Source organism: Arachis ipaensis, chromosome B7 (assembly GCF_059453495.1).
Source record: "Arachis ipaensis isolate K30076 ecotype BB chromosome B7, ASM5945349v1, whole genome shotgun sequence".
NCBI classification, from domain to species: Eukaryota; Viridiplantae; Streptophyta; class Magnoliopsida; order Fabales; family Fabaceae; genus Arachis; species Arachis ipaensis.
Window position 1 is genome coordinate 139,648,093 of NC_142442.1, and position 15,059 is coordinate 139,663,151.

The window sequence follows — 15,059 nt, forward strand, 5'->3', positions numbered from 1 at the left end:
TGAAAACTGGGAAATGGATTCCGAAATTTATAAGTGATTTATTTTTTCGGTTATGATTTTCTTTTTTTGTGAGAATATCAACTGATTTTTATTTTCAGTGATTATTTATATCAAGATATTTATATATATATATTTTGCCTTAAATTCTGTTATATCATTGTTTCGTTAAAAAAAAAAAAAAGAATATGTCATGCAAATAAGAATATCTAATAATATGTATAACACATTAATAAGAAAATTAAAGAGAATTTTTTAAAAAAAAATTCCAAGTTTTCTTATTAAAAATAATGTTGGGAATATTTTTAAGTATATTATTAGCTTGTTATATAAATAATCTTTTTTTCTGATTTTAATCACATTTTTTATATTGGTAGGGGTGTAAATACAAGACGTGAGTTCATGAGTTATTATACTATTTTGGGCTAATTTTTTTGTTATGGTGGTGAGAGGAGAGAATGATAGATACATGGGCTGAGAAGTGAGTTTCACAAAAATATTAGATAAAAATAAATTGAACCATCTAATATAATTTTTTGGTGACTAACCATCTAATTTAATTGAAATTAGAGGGTATGATTTTTGTTTAATTTTTTTAAAATAAAAATTAAAAGATTTAATTTTTATATTTTATAAAAATAAAAAAAAAATCAATTTCTGCATCCTAAATTAAAATAAGAATAAAGTATCGTTTTTATACCTAATGTTTGGGGTAAGTTCTATTTGTGTCCCTAACGTTTAAATCGTCCTATTTGTATCCTTAACGTTTATAAAAGTGATTTAATGTTATCCTACTATCAATTATACTAACAAATCAGATTATATTTTTCAATTATTCTCACTTGGATGTATTCATTCTCAATTAGGTCTCACTTGGATCTGTTCGATTTTAATATTATACTCACTATTTGTGTTTAGATTCAATTATGTTCTTAGAAAAGTGAATTATGTAAATGTTGTAGGAATTAGTTTCAACATTTGATGAGATATTTTTCGGAGTAGATCATCAATTCTATCCCAGATATTTGTATTCTAACTTCAAGAAGAGATTTTTAAAACTCAAACTAAAGCGCTCACGATGTGTAATTGACGGCAGGATAATATTGAATCACTTTTACAAACGTTAGGTATACAAATAAAACAATTTAAACGTTATGAATACAAATAAGATTTACCCCAAACGTTGGAGACAAAAACGATACTTTACTCTTAAAATAATTTTATATTTGAAATTAATATCCTAACAACTCACAATCCAAAAAATCAATACTATCAACTTAATATCAAAAATAAAAAATTTATTAGTTTGCTGAAGGTGAAGATACAACAAATCAATGAAAACAAAAGGAAAATGGAACCTTCTCTTCTTTATGTATGTCTTGAGAGAGGGCATTTTCCAACTTAACAAGCACATTTTCTTTGCAAAAATAATATCAAAATTTCATGAAGCCTGGAAACTCAGGAAAAATGATCAGAGTGGAACTAACTTGATTAAATTAAAGCATGAAAACTCAAGGATTAAATGGTTCAACTTTAAAATTACATACTAAATAAATTAACACGTGAAAACTAAGAATCAGATTAATTGTTATTTCCATTTTAAAATGTATATTCTTTCTTTTTTATTTTATTTTATTATTATTATTTTTTGGGTAAACGAAGAAAAGTAATAATACTAAAATGCCCAAGCAATGATAATATATACCGTTCAGGAGAAGATTGCTTCTGGACACTCCAAATGTCTATATTCTTTGAATTAATGTTGATTAATGTATGTATATATAGTTTTTTTCTTTGACCAATTAATGTAGGTTTAACATTAATATATTATCATCCTAAAACAAAATTATGTCATTATTTAATCATGCATTAATAAATTATCAAGAATATTTCACTCATATGATAATTATTTAAAGTATTATTTTAAAAAATATTTGTGATGGTTTCCCGATACAATCAAAAAATTATATTATAAAAACATTGATATGCATTTTTTTTCTTAATATTTGAATTTGATATTAATTTTAATATTAATATTTTTGTTTCAAATTTACTCAAAATATGTTCAAATAAGCAGTTTTAATGAACAATTTTAGGTTTGTTTACCAAAAGATTTTTTCAAATGATTTTTTTAGAAGATTTTTTAAAAAAGTAAAAATAATTTTATATCTGAATATATTATATAAAAATATTTTTTATTTAATAATTATGCTTTGTTATAATAATATAAAAATATTTTTTGTTTATTTATTATATTAAAAATATCTTTTTTAAATAATTTTTTTAAAAAAATATATTTTTTTAATATTTTTTTTTACTACTAAAATTTTATTAAATACACTAAAAAATATCTTTCTTTAACAAATTAAACGAAGCCCAAACAATCTCTTTATTAAGAAATTAGCTTTCAATTAACAATTAGTCAATAAAATATTACGGAGATGAATAAAGATAAAAAGGGCAAAATAATAGAGATCATCACAATATTTTATATATTTCCAGAGTAATGATTAATGACCATCCACTAGATAGATATCTGATTTAGAATCCAAAATAAGAAGAAAAATGATAACCTTTATTATTATTATTTGTATATATTTTTAAATATAAAAAATTATTTTGTTATGGTAGTCAGAATTTAATTTTCGTATAAACAGATTCATGGGTGAATACAATAACATGGTCTTAAGATTTTTTTGCAAACCCATAAAATTTTCTATACTTTTTACAATGTGCAAGAATTTTAAGTCCATATTTTTGCATTTTATTCCATGAATCTCATTTTAAAATATTACACTAAAATTAAAACCATATCAATTTTTTTTAGCCCAAGTTTATTTTTTTGTTTCTTATAAAAATATATTTTATTTTGTTTTGAGAAACCGAGTTCCTAAAAAATTATAAAATTTGAAAAACTAATCTATGTGATGAACAAACAATATAATTGTTGGTTTAACTTATTTAATTTAGCGTGCAGAAAAAATAAATCAAACATCTTGGCCCAAAGAACAAACAATTAAAGCCCATAAATTGTGGTCCATCAGAACTAAACCAAGCCTTATCACAAGTCCATGAACCAAATATGAGGAAATAAAGAAATGAGCCCAAAACCAAGTTGGGTTGGTTTAGTGGTTAGCTCACTAGTCCGCTTAAACAAGTGTCGGGGGTTCGAATTCCGCCTTGTGCATGCAGCAACCCATTGGCCAGCAGCAAACCCTTAAATGGAGCTCAGTACCGCGACGGATTAGTCCTTGACCTGTCGGGTTGGGGGATATCATGGGAAACCAAAAAAAAAAAAAAGAAATGAGCCCAAAATTCTTCAAGCCTCATACGGTAACCTACTCCCATACCTCAAGAAACTTGAATCCCAAGTTCAATTCACTTTAATCCTACTTAGCTTCCACCGAAAGTCAAAAGTCCTCTCTTCTCTTTCCTTTCTCTTTCACTTCGGTCACGTCACTCAGTAAGAAAGAAAGAAAGAAAGAAAAATACAGAAGCTATGGTGGGTTGAAGGACAAAAGACTTGTTTCCAAATCCAAGCAAGAAGAAAGGGCTTCAACCAAAGAGCTAGTCACTCTTCGGTCAGAGCACATCAAAAAGTATCTTCCTTTATTTGTGCTATACCGAGGAACCAAGAAGAAATCAACAAAGTCTCAAGCACAAATCAAGCAACCATGGAGAAATCAAAGTCAAATTTGGATAGCAGAAGATCCACGATCCAAATCAAAACTTGGAGCCAAAACAAGGCTCCACGGTCAAGATTGAAGGAACTTGAAGAAAAAGGATGAGAGAGAAATGGTAAGTTGCATGCAACAGATTCGGATTTCTCTCTTCTCACTGACGAAGCCACTGCAAGCTCTATGAAGGAGAAAAAGACAGTATGGACCTTGAACTAGCTTCAACCTTGGAAGCTTCACTCTTCTATAATAAGGGTGAACGGCCAAGGGTTGAAGACAAGAGAGTAAGAATAAAGCATAGAGTTCGTTTCTCATAGCTTCATAAACTTGTTGAGTTCTTCTCCTTCATGGTTCTCATTTAGTAGTTTTTTTTTCTTAGTTTAGTCTGTCTGAGTCTCATTGAAAAAAAGGCAAATATGAGAGGTTTGTAAGAAAAAACTAATGAGAGGTTAAACTTGGAGAAAAAGCCATAAGATGTTTTAGAATTTTTTTGTACATCTTTTTGTTTCGTGTCATTATCCTGTGGGGATTCCTTTGCAAGTTGGGTTAGCACTTGACTGTTGAAAGCTAGGTTGAATCCTAGTCAAATTCAGATTGAGTTAGAATCTGGATTTGTCCCAAATAGAATTGGGTAGATCCTAGGAAAAATATTAGTGTATGTAATGTGTTAAAAAAGTTAGTAAAATTCCATCATAATTGTGATGAAGACTGGATGTAAGCTACATTGCACCAAGTAGCTAAACCAGGATACATTTGGGTGTTACTCCTTCTTTTCTACTTCGCTTCTGTTTCTGTTACTCAGGAGACAAAATGAAAATGTCTCTCAACTTGATACAAGAAAAAAGTAAAAATATCTCCTAAATTTTTTTGAAAAAGTAAAAAGTAATATTCAACAGAAAAGGAGGCTAAGATTCAACCCCTCATTCTCTCAGCCACTGATAACAAAAAAAAATAAACATGTAAATTGATCTTTATCAACACATTTTTTATCAACCACTTTGATTTTTAACAGATTTTTATTTTAAAAGTTTTAAAAGTTTTTATGAATTAAAATGTCTAATTTTAAATTCTTTAGAGACCAATTTTAATATTTACTCATTAACTTATTACTCTACCGTGTATTTAAAATAGAGACCAAAAGAAATGAGCCCTGGAATGAAAAGATATTATGATAGTTTGGAAGTTATTTCTCCATCTCTAAGTATTTGCAATCAAATTTGATACTAAAATTAGTATGTATTTTAGTAAGGGTGCAAGTAAAATTAGGTTGAAATTTACATAAAAAATATAGAAATTTATAGTGGTTTGGTCTTTTTTGTTGTTTTAAAATTAGAGATTTCTGCAAATAATGGACAACTATCCCTCTTATTGAGTGGGTAATTGTTGCACGATAAGAAGTTATTCCCCTTGCATGCAGTGTACTAGCATAGTGAAAAAAAAAAATTCTTGTCTTACTTTTCAAGTCAGATTGGACCCAAGCCGAACTACCAAAGAAACTCAAATTGGCACCTGATTGGATAAGAGTGATATGCCCAACATTATTAAACTTTGTCAGGTTGAGGGGTAACGACCCAACTTTCGATATGTCATAACAAATACCAATTACCAGGCATCACCATTCAGTTGGCCCATGGAACTCTAAACTTTGTATTATGTATATAGATATGAGCCTGTCGCACTATTAAAATCGCGTAAGTTAGCCAAGTTAATATTTTCGTAGTTGAGATTTAAAACATAAATAAATAAAAACATACATTCACACAACATAATATATATATCCAAAATTTATCATTTTTGGATTACTAATTTAGTATTCCATTCAAATATTCCATTCAAAATATTTTTTCTTCTTATAAAATAAATAGATTCCAAAATAGATAGGCTGTTATCAGCAGATCGATTAAACATATGCAAATTGTATACCACTTAATTACCTTATTTCCTCGATGAGGAAATAAGAATATTAAGGAACCCCCTATATATATAAGCAGATATCATACATAGGTGCCTCAAAGGCTCAGTTTGTATATCAACAAGAACATATAAGTCATAGCAAATACTCAGACGTAAAATACATAGATCCTAGCAGTTAGTACATAACAAACTTATATACATATAATATAATATATATGAGACCCCAGGACCTGACCCACACAAGAGTCCCTAATTTGGAACTCGAACTAGCTTCGAGACAGTAAAATCCTACCACTCAAAAAATACTAATAAGGAGAGAAAAAAATCTTCTAGACTCTATCATATCAGTTTGTCTTAGGTGTCATCAAAAGGAAGCTCTATCTGCTGGCACATCGCAGAGGGGTGTTGGGCACAACTCCTGGATCATCTCTTTAAGCTTCAGTACTAGAGGAAGAATCGGAAGCCCTTGGGTCTCCCAACCAAGGTCCTCCTCAAGATCCTCCTCCTTAGATGAGCTAGTCAGAAATCCATTGCCCATCGCCGGGGAGGGTGCCATTCTTAAGGGTCAAACTGGGCCGCCAACAGATCAACATAATTGAAATTCGACTGAGGTTCTGGGGGCGCATCAGGTTAAGGTATCGCAGGATGAAATTCCTCCTTATAATAATGTGCTGGAAAGGCATGGTGAGTGCCTCTAAGATGCAGAGAAGTAAACGAAAAGTCATAAGGCATATCCGGGTCAAAATCTAGACTATAAAGCGGATAGAAAAAAAGACGACCATGAAATACGTACATCCGAATATGAGGCTCTCCTCAAATGATGACACTCTCCAATATTGGGTCCTTGTAAGTGAATAACGTTAGTATCTCAAAGAACGGGATTTCCATACCAACAAACGTTATTGTCGGCTCCATCTATAAGAACAATGAAGGAAAGCGGTGAGAATTTACAGTTCCCAACAGGGTACTAATAGAGAGGACGAATTGTATCTTGGTCCTAGAGCACAGCTCTAGCATTTTAGATAGTCGTGTATTTTATGGTGTTAACCCTAGGTTCAACGTCTTAGTCTTCACTTGTTTATGATAGTCTCAGTCTCTTGTTAATTATACCATAATCTAACTTAGTAAGCAAGTAGCAATAATAGTAAACAAGCACAGATTAATCACAAATAAAAAAAATAGAGAACAAGCATATAACACAATCACAGAGAATAAGCACAAAGCACAAAAACAAAAAAAATGTGAAAACTAATATGATGCATGTCTATTCTACTCGGCCCATGAGCTCACGCGTTGGTTGATTATCCGCAACCCGACGTTACTCAGGACTAAACCCAGATATGGTTTCTCAATTGTGTACACTCAGCATATGTGTCTCATGGGCATAACTATGTACACTCACGACACTCGAAAGTCGTCACAAAACTTGATGCTATAATATGTTCCCAATTGAGAAATAGAATTTATCACACAAGTTGACGTCCCCATATCATTGCACTGAGGAAGTGGGATCGAACCACTACTCTTGCCAAGCATATACTCAAAATAGGTTGTACATTCCAAAAGTTTTAAAGAAATTTTAAAGTTTACTCACCCTTTCTGTCAAACTTATAACTTGATAATTTCATAGTGAATTCTCTTTTTGTCTACGAGGGACTCTTTTGCCCTCAATCTTTTCTCATATTAACTATTATGCCTTTTTATTCTCTAAAGAATCCTTTTGTCCTTAGTCTTTTTACATAGTGACTCTTATTATGTCTTTTAATCTTTTAAATTTATCTTTTTAATATTACTCTATTCTCATAATAACTTTAATTCCATTCACTACAAGAATTTGGCTTATTAGCTACCACAAAAAAAGTCGTAAAATCATCACTAATCTGACGTAAAATATAATTTGTGATGGATTTGGTACCGCCTACCAACTAATACTTTTCTCACTAATTACAAGTCACAGATCAGTGAGGCAAACACAACAGTCGCTAATTCATCGGAAAGTTTTTTAACGACTGAATAGATAGTCACAAATTCATCACTAAAGTAAAAGCTAATTTCATAGAAGAAATAGACTAATCGGTAGTCGCTAATTAGCGACAAACTCAACTGCGGCAGACTCATCGCTAAATCCAAGCTAACTTCGTAGACTAAATGGATTGCTTAGTTGACGCTAATTAACGAAGAATTTTTGGAACCTAACTCGTTGCAAGTTGTCCGCTAATATGATCGCAAATCTATCACATTTTGTAGCAAATCTATAGCTAATCTCTGAAAATCCTTAATCAAATTTGAAGAAATTTTGTCGCAAAAGTAAAACTATTCAAAATGAAAAAGCAAAGTTACGAAGTAGTCGCTAATTTGCTAAGAAATAATATGTCATCAATTAGTTACAATACTATCGCAAGTATCATCGCAAATTCGTTTTAAACTAGTAACAAATCGATAAGTATTTCACAAATATTTTAGTCGTAATGGAGTCTTTAATTTGTCACCATCATTAACAGCAAATATGTCGTTAATGTTTCCCAGAATATTAGTTAGAATACAAATTTTGTCGCTATACTAAAATAAATCTCATATTTTTTTAGTCATTGAACTAAAAAAATTATAACGCATACAAATAAAATTAGTTCATCAAAATTATACATATTTAAAAAAGTTCAAACCATGTTTAAAGAAATTAGGTATTGAAGCTTATAAAATAATTTTTATATCCGTAGTCCCTTGAACTTACATTTTTACTTTTTGTCTTTTATCTTAATTAGTATTTTGTTCTTTAATCTTTTTTCAAAAGATTTTTATGTCCCTCTTTCTCATAATTATTTTTTTACCTTTAATATTTCACAATATGACTATTTTACTTTTTAACATTCAAGTGTTACTATATTAACCTCACATTTTTTTTCAAAATGACCATTTTACCCTTAGTATTTTCATTTTTACCATTTTAACTTTATATTTTACTACAATAACTATTTTGCCTTTAGGTTTCTGTATTCATCTATTTTAACCTTGTCTTTTACCAAAATAACAAATTTACCCATTATACCTTCAAGTTATCAATTTATCCTTAATTTTTTTTAATGACCATTTTACTTTTTATTAGTTATGAACTTACCCTTTATTATATTTATAATTTTACCCATAAACTTTACTAAAATTATTATTTATATTCAAAATTTTATCTTAATTATATTTTTGACTCGAACCTTTTATATAATTATATTTTTATCCCTAAGTCTTCTATGTTCATATTTAAACCTAATCTTTTTTATTTATACTTTTAGTCCACCTTTTACTCTAAATTACCTAATGCTCATATTTTGGCCGAGGTGAACATGGATCAGATAATATTCGCTGTATTTATCCGCATCTGATCACAGTCATCGAATCGGATCAGATCCACACTCTAATAGGATTAGGTCGCGAATATCATATATGTATTCGCAGATTCGATCTGCAAATTCATATATCTACAACACATAATAAATAAATACATATAATTAAATAGTATATATAGTAAAGTTTAGTCTTTCTCTTTTAAAAACCTAAAAAAAAATAATTTCTCTTCCGACTCATCTCACACACTCCATTCCATAAAAATTAACATCTAGTAAATAATACATAATTATTTAATAGTATAATTTATTTTATAAAAATTATTTGTTAACATAATTTCTAAAAAGATATCTACTTAACTTTAAGTGATATGATATTTTTTCTGACCCTATATTTATATTTTATATATTTTTTAATATAAAGTTTTTTAATTTTTTATGCTCGAAATTTATTAGAAATAAATTTTTAAAATATTTTTTATTTTGCGGATATATCCGACATCTGATGTGTGAGCATCTTTCCTATCTTTTCCTAGTGAATTTGCATTCAAATTGTTGAGTTTAATCAAGAATTAATTATCTTTTAGCCACTATGGATGCTACTTTGAGTTGTGTGCAATTCTGTTTATTTCAGGTATCATTCGAATAGATTTGATGGAGTTTCTGTAGAAAAAGAGAAGAAAGCGAATGATGCTGTCAACCCTGACCTCCATGCAATTCTTACATGAATAACTCGAGCTATAGAGGTCCAATTGACATGATTCTAGTGGTGTTGGAAAGCTAACTTTCAGAGCTTTTCAATGATGTATAATAGTCCATACTTTTTCTCCAGCAATTTGGCAAGGCTGGCGTCTAACTTGGAATTCTCCAAGTTAGGCGCCAAGACAAACTTAATCCATCAAGTCAAGGCTGCATAGGTAGCGCCTAACTTAGGTTTTTCTCAAGTTAGGCGCCAGGTACAACAAACACACACAATTTGGATTTGGCCAACATGAAGTTACGCGCCACCTCAACCAAGTTAGGCGCCAAGTCACACGCAACTTGCCCAACCCATGCTGCCTCCTCCAAGTCTAACTTGAGGATTCTCAAGTTAGGTGCCACTCTTATGGAAGGTGATGAGCGGATAATTTATACGCTTTTTGACATTATTTTTAGTATATTTTTAGTAGGATCTAGTTACTTTTAGGGATGTTTTCATTAATTTTTATGTTAAATTCACATTTCTGGACTTTACTATGAGTTTGTGTGTTTTTTTGTGATTTCAGGTATTTTTTGACTGAAATTGAGGGACTTGAGCAGAAATCAGATTCAGAGGTTGAAGAAGGACTGCTGATGCTGTTGGATTCTGACCTCCCTGCACTCAAAATGGATTTTCTGGAGCTACAGAACTCGAAATGACGCGCTTCCAATTGCGTTGGAAAGTAGACATCCAGAGCTTTCCAGCAATATATGATAGTCCATACTTTGGCCAAGAATAGACGATGCAAACTGGCGTTCAACGCCAGATCTCTGCCCAAATCTGGCGTCCAGCGCCAGAAAAGGAGCCAAAACCAGAGTTGAACGCTCAAACTGGCACAAAAGCTGGCGTTCAACTCCAAGAAGGACCTCTACACGTGCAACACTCAAGCTCAGCCCAAGCACACACCAAGTGGGCCCCGGAAGTAGATTTATGCATCAATTACTTACTTATGTAAACCCTAGTGACTAGTTTATTATAAATAGGACCTTTTACTATTGTATTAGAGATCTTTGGACGCCTGGTTCTTAGATCAGAGGGGCTGGCCATTCGGCCATGCCTGGACCTTTCACTTATGGAATTTTAACGGTAGAGTTTCTACACTCCATAGATTAAGGTGTGGAGCTCTGCTGTTCCTCAAAGAATAATGCAAAGTACTACTATTTTCTATTCAATTCTTCTTATTTCGCTTCTAAGATATTCATTCGCACTTCAACCTGAATGTGATGAACGTGACAATCATCATCATTCCCTATGAACGCGTGCCTGACAACCACTTCCGTTCTACATTAGACTGAATGAGTATCTCTTAGATTTCTTAATCAGAATCTTCGTGGCGTAAGCTAGAATGATGGCGGCATTCAAGAGAATCCGGAAAGTCTAAACCTTGTCTGTGGTATTCCGAGTAGGATTCAATGATTGAATGACTATGACAAGCTTCAAACTCGCGAGTGCTGGGCGTTAGTGACAGACGCAAAAGGAGGGTGAATCCTATTCCAGCATGATCGAGAACCGACAGATGATTAGCCGTGCTGTGATAGAGCATGTGAGCATATTTTTCACTGAGAGGAGGGGATGTAGCCACTGACAACGGTGATGCCCTTGCATAAAGCCAGCCATAGAAAGGAGTAAGACTGATTGGATGAAGATAGCAGGAAAGCAGAGGTTCAGAGGAACGAAAGCATCTCTATTCGCTTATCTGAAATTCTCACCAATGATTTACATAAGTATTTCTATCCCTATTCTATCAATTATTATTCGAAAACACCATTATCAATTTATATCTGCCTAACTGAGATTTGCAAGGTGACCATAGCTTGCTTCATACCAATAATCTCCGTGGGATTCGACCCTTACTCACGTAAGGTATTACTTGGACGACCCAGTGCACTTGCTGGTTAGTTACACGGAGTTGTGAACCATGGTCTTGGCATCATGTTTTTGGCGCCATTACCAGGGAAAGAAAGAGCAATGAATTTTACATAATTAAAGTGTAATCACGATTCCGCGTACCAAGTTTTTGGCGCCGTTGCCGGGGATTGTTCGAGTATGGACAACTGACGGTTCATCTTGTTGCTCAGATTAGGTAATTTTCTTTTTGTTTTCTCTTCAAAAATTTTTTCAAAAATCTTTCAAAATTTTCTCCTTTGTTTTCGAAAAAAAAAATTTAAAAAAAAATAAAAAAAATTGTTTTCAAAAATATATTTTTCTTCAGAATTTTTAAGAATGAATTCTAGTGTTTCATGAAACATGTTGAATCCTATCTGGCTGTAAAGCCATACCCAAACTGCTTTGGGATTGGTCTTCAACTAATCGCCTCAATGGAGCCATGTCCAATTCTTTTGGATAGGGTATGTTAGGCTTGTCATGTCTGAATTACACTCATATTTTTATTAAAGCTTGGCTGGCTATTAAGCCATGCCTGACCCTTTGATTGGAGCTTTAAGACTAACATGGCAAGATTCCTGGAATTCATATTAAAAATTTTAAAATCCTTATTTTTACTTTTCACAATAATTTTCGAAAAAATTAAAAGAAAATACAAAAAAAAATCAGAAAATCATAAAAATCAAAAATATTTTTGTGTTTCTTGTTTGAGTCTTAAGTCATATCATAAGTTTGGTGTCACTTGCATATGCATCTTGCATTTTTCGAAAATATCATGCATTCATAGTGTTCTTCATGATCTTCAAGTTGTTCTTGGTAAGTCTTCTTGTTTGATCTTGATGATTTCATGTTTTGTGTTTTTTCTAGTTTTTCATATGCATTCTTGAATTTTTAGTGCCTAAGCATTAAAGATTTCTAAGTTTGGTGTCTTGCATGTTTTCTTTGCATTAAAAATTTTTCAAAATTGTGTCTTTGATGTTCATCTTGACATTCATAATGTTCTTGGTGTTCATCTTGACATTCATAGCATTCTTGCATTCATCACATGTTTTGATCTAAAAATTTCATGCATTGCATCATTTTCATGTTTTCATAAAAATTCAAAAAAATAAAAAAATTATATCTTCCCCTTTTTCTCTCATCAAATTCGAAAATTTGAGTTGACTTTTTCAAAAATTTTTAAAATCAAGTTGTTTCTTATGAGTCAAATCAAATTTTCAATTTGAAAATCTTATCTTTTTCAAAATCTTTTTCAAAAATCAAATCTTTTTCAAAATTCTTAGTTATTTTTGAAAATTCCAAAAATCTTTTTCAAAAATCTTTTTCCTATTTTTATATCAAATTTTCGAAAATAACATAATCAATTAATGTTTTGATTCAAAAATTTGAAGTTTGTTACTTGCTTGTTAAGAAAAATTCAAACTTTAAGTTCTAAAATCATATCTTGTGATTTCTTATGAATCAAGTCATTAATTGAGATTTTAAAAATCAAATCTTTTTTAAAACTAATTTCTAAAATATCTTCTTATCTTACCTTTTTCAAAAAGTTGGTTTCAAAATATCTTTTCTAACCTCCTAACTTCTTATCTTTTCAAAATTTGTTTCAACTAACTAACTAACTTTTTGTTTGTTTCTTAACTTTTTCAAAACTACCTAACTAACTCTCTCTCTCTAATTTTCGAAAATATCTTCCCTCTTTTTCAAAAATTTCTTTTTAATTAACTAATTATTTTTATTTTTATTTTTGATTTTAAAAACTTTCAAAAAATACTAACATTTTTCAAAAACCATTTTCGAAAATCACTAACTCTTTTTCAAAAAATCATTTTCGAAAACTCTCTTTCTCTCTCATCTCCTTCTTTTCTTCTACTCACACAGGGACCTCTATACTGTGGTAAAAAGGATCCCTATTATTATTATTATTATTATTTTCTGTTTCCTCTTTTTCATATGAGTAGGAGCAAAGACAAGAATATTCTTGTTGAAGCAGATCCAGAACCTGAAAGGACTCTGAATTACAACAAACCAGTAAGCACCTGTTAGGAATTTTCAAACAAGAAGAGGAGATGGCAGCCAAAAATAATAATAATGCAAGGAGGATGCTTGGTGACTTTACTACACCTAATTCCAATTTACATGGAAGAAGCATCTCCATTCCTGCCATTGGAGCAAACAACTTTGAGCTAAAACCTCAATTAGTTTCTCTGATGCAGCAGAACTGCAAGTTTCATGGACTTCCATCTGAAGATCCTTTTCAGTTCTTAACTGAATTCTTGCAGATATGTGATACTGTTAAGACTAATGGAGTAGATCCTGAAGTCTACAGGCTCATGCTTTTTCCTTTTGCTGTAAGAGACAGAGCTAGAATCTGGTTGGACTCTCAACCTAAAGATAGCCTGAATTCTTGGGATAAGCTGGTCACAGCTTTCTTAGCCAAGTTCTTTCCTCCTCAAAAGCTGAGCAAGCTTAGAGTGGATGTTCAAACTTTCAAACAGAAAGAAGGTGAATCCCTCTATGAAGCTTGGGAAAGATACAAACAGTTGACCAAAAAGTGTCCTTCTGACATGCTTTCAGAATGGACCATCCTGGATATATTCTATGATGGTTTATCTGAGCTATAAAGATGTCACTGGACACTTCTGCAGGTGGATCCATTCACCTAAAGAAAACGCCTGCAGAAGCTCAAGAACTCATTGACATGGTTGCTAATAACCAGTTCATGTACACTTCTGAGAGGAATCCTGTGAGTAATGGGACGCCTATGAAGAAGGGAGTTCTTGAAGTTGATACTCAGAATGCCATATTGGCTCAGAATAAAATATTGACTCAGCAAGTCAATATGATTTCTCAGAGTCTGAATGGAATGCAAGCTGCATCCAACAGTACTCAAGAGGCTTCTTATAAAGAAGAAGCTTATGATCCTGAAAACCCTGCAATAGCAGAGGTAAATTATTTAGGTGAACCTTATGGAAATACCTATAACTCATCATGGAGAAATCATCCAAATTTCTCATGGAAGGATCAAAAGTCTCAACAAGGCTTTAATAATGGTGGAAGAAACAGGTTTAACAATAATAAACCTTTTCCATCATCCACTCAGCAACAGACAGAGAACTCTGAACAAAATACTTCTAATTTAGCAAACTTAGTCTCTGATCTATCTAAGGCCATTGTAAATTTCATGAATGAAACAAGGTCTTCCATTAGAAATTTGGAAACACAAGTGGGCCAGCTGAGTAAAAGGATCACTGAAATCCCTCCCAGTACTCTCCCAAGCAATACAGAAGAGAACCCAAAAGGAGAGTGCAAGGCCATTGACATAAGCACTATGGCCGAACCTACAAGGGGAGTGGAAGACGTGAATCCCAAGGAGGAAGACCTCTTGGGACGTCCAGTGATCAATAAGGAGCTTCCTTTTGAGGAACCAAAGGACTCTGAGGCTCATCTAGAGACCATAGAGATCCCATTGAACCTCCTTATGCCCTTCATGAGCTCTGATGAGTATTCCTCTTC

The 15,059-nt window shown here is 31.8% G+C and overlaps 1 non-coding gene across 1 annotated transcript; it reads right to left on the minus strand.

Annotated features, from left to right (window-relative positions):
• Positions 1 to 14,008: 14,008 nt before the first annotated feature.
• LOC148554332 (small nucleolar RNA R71) lies at positions 14,009 to 14,116 on the minus strand. The gene has a single exon (XR_015892939.1). It is a non-coding gene; the product is annotated as a small nucleolar RNA R71 (small nucleolar RNA).
• Positions 14,117 to 15,059: the final 943 nt, after the last annotated feature.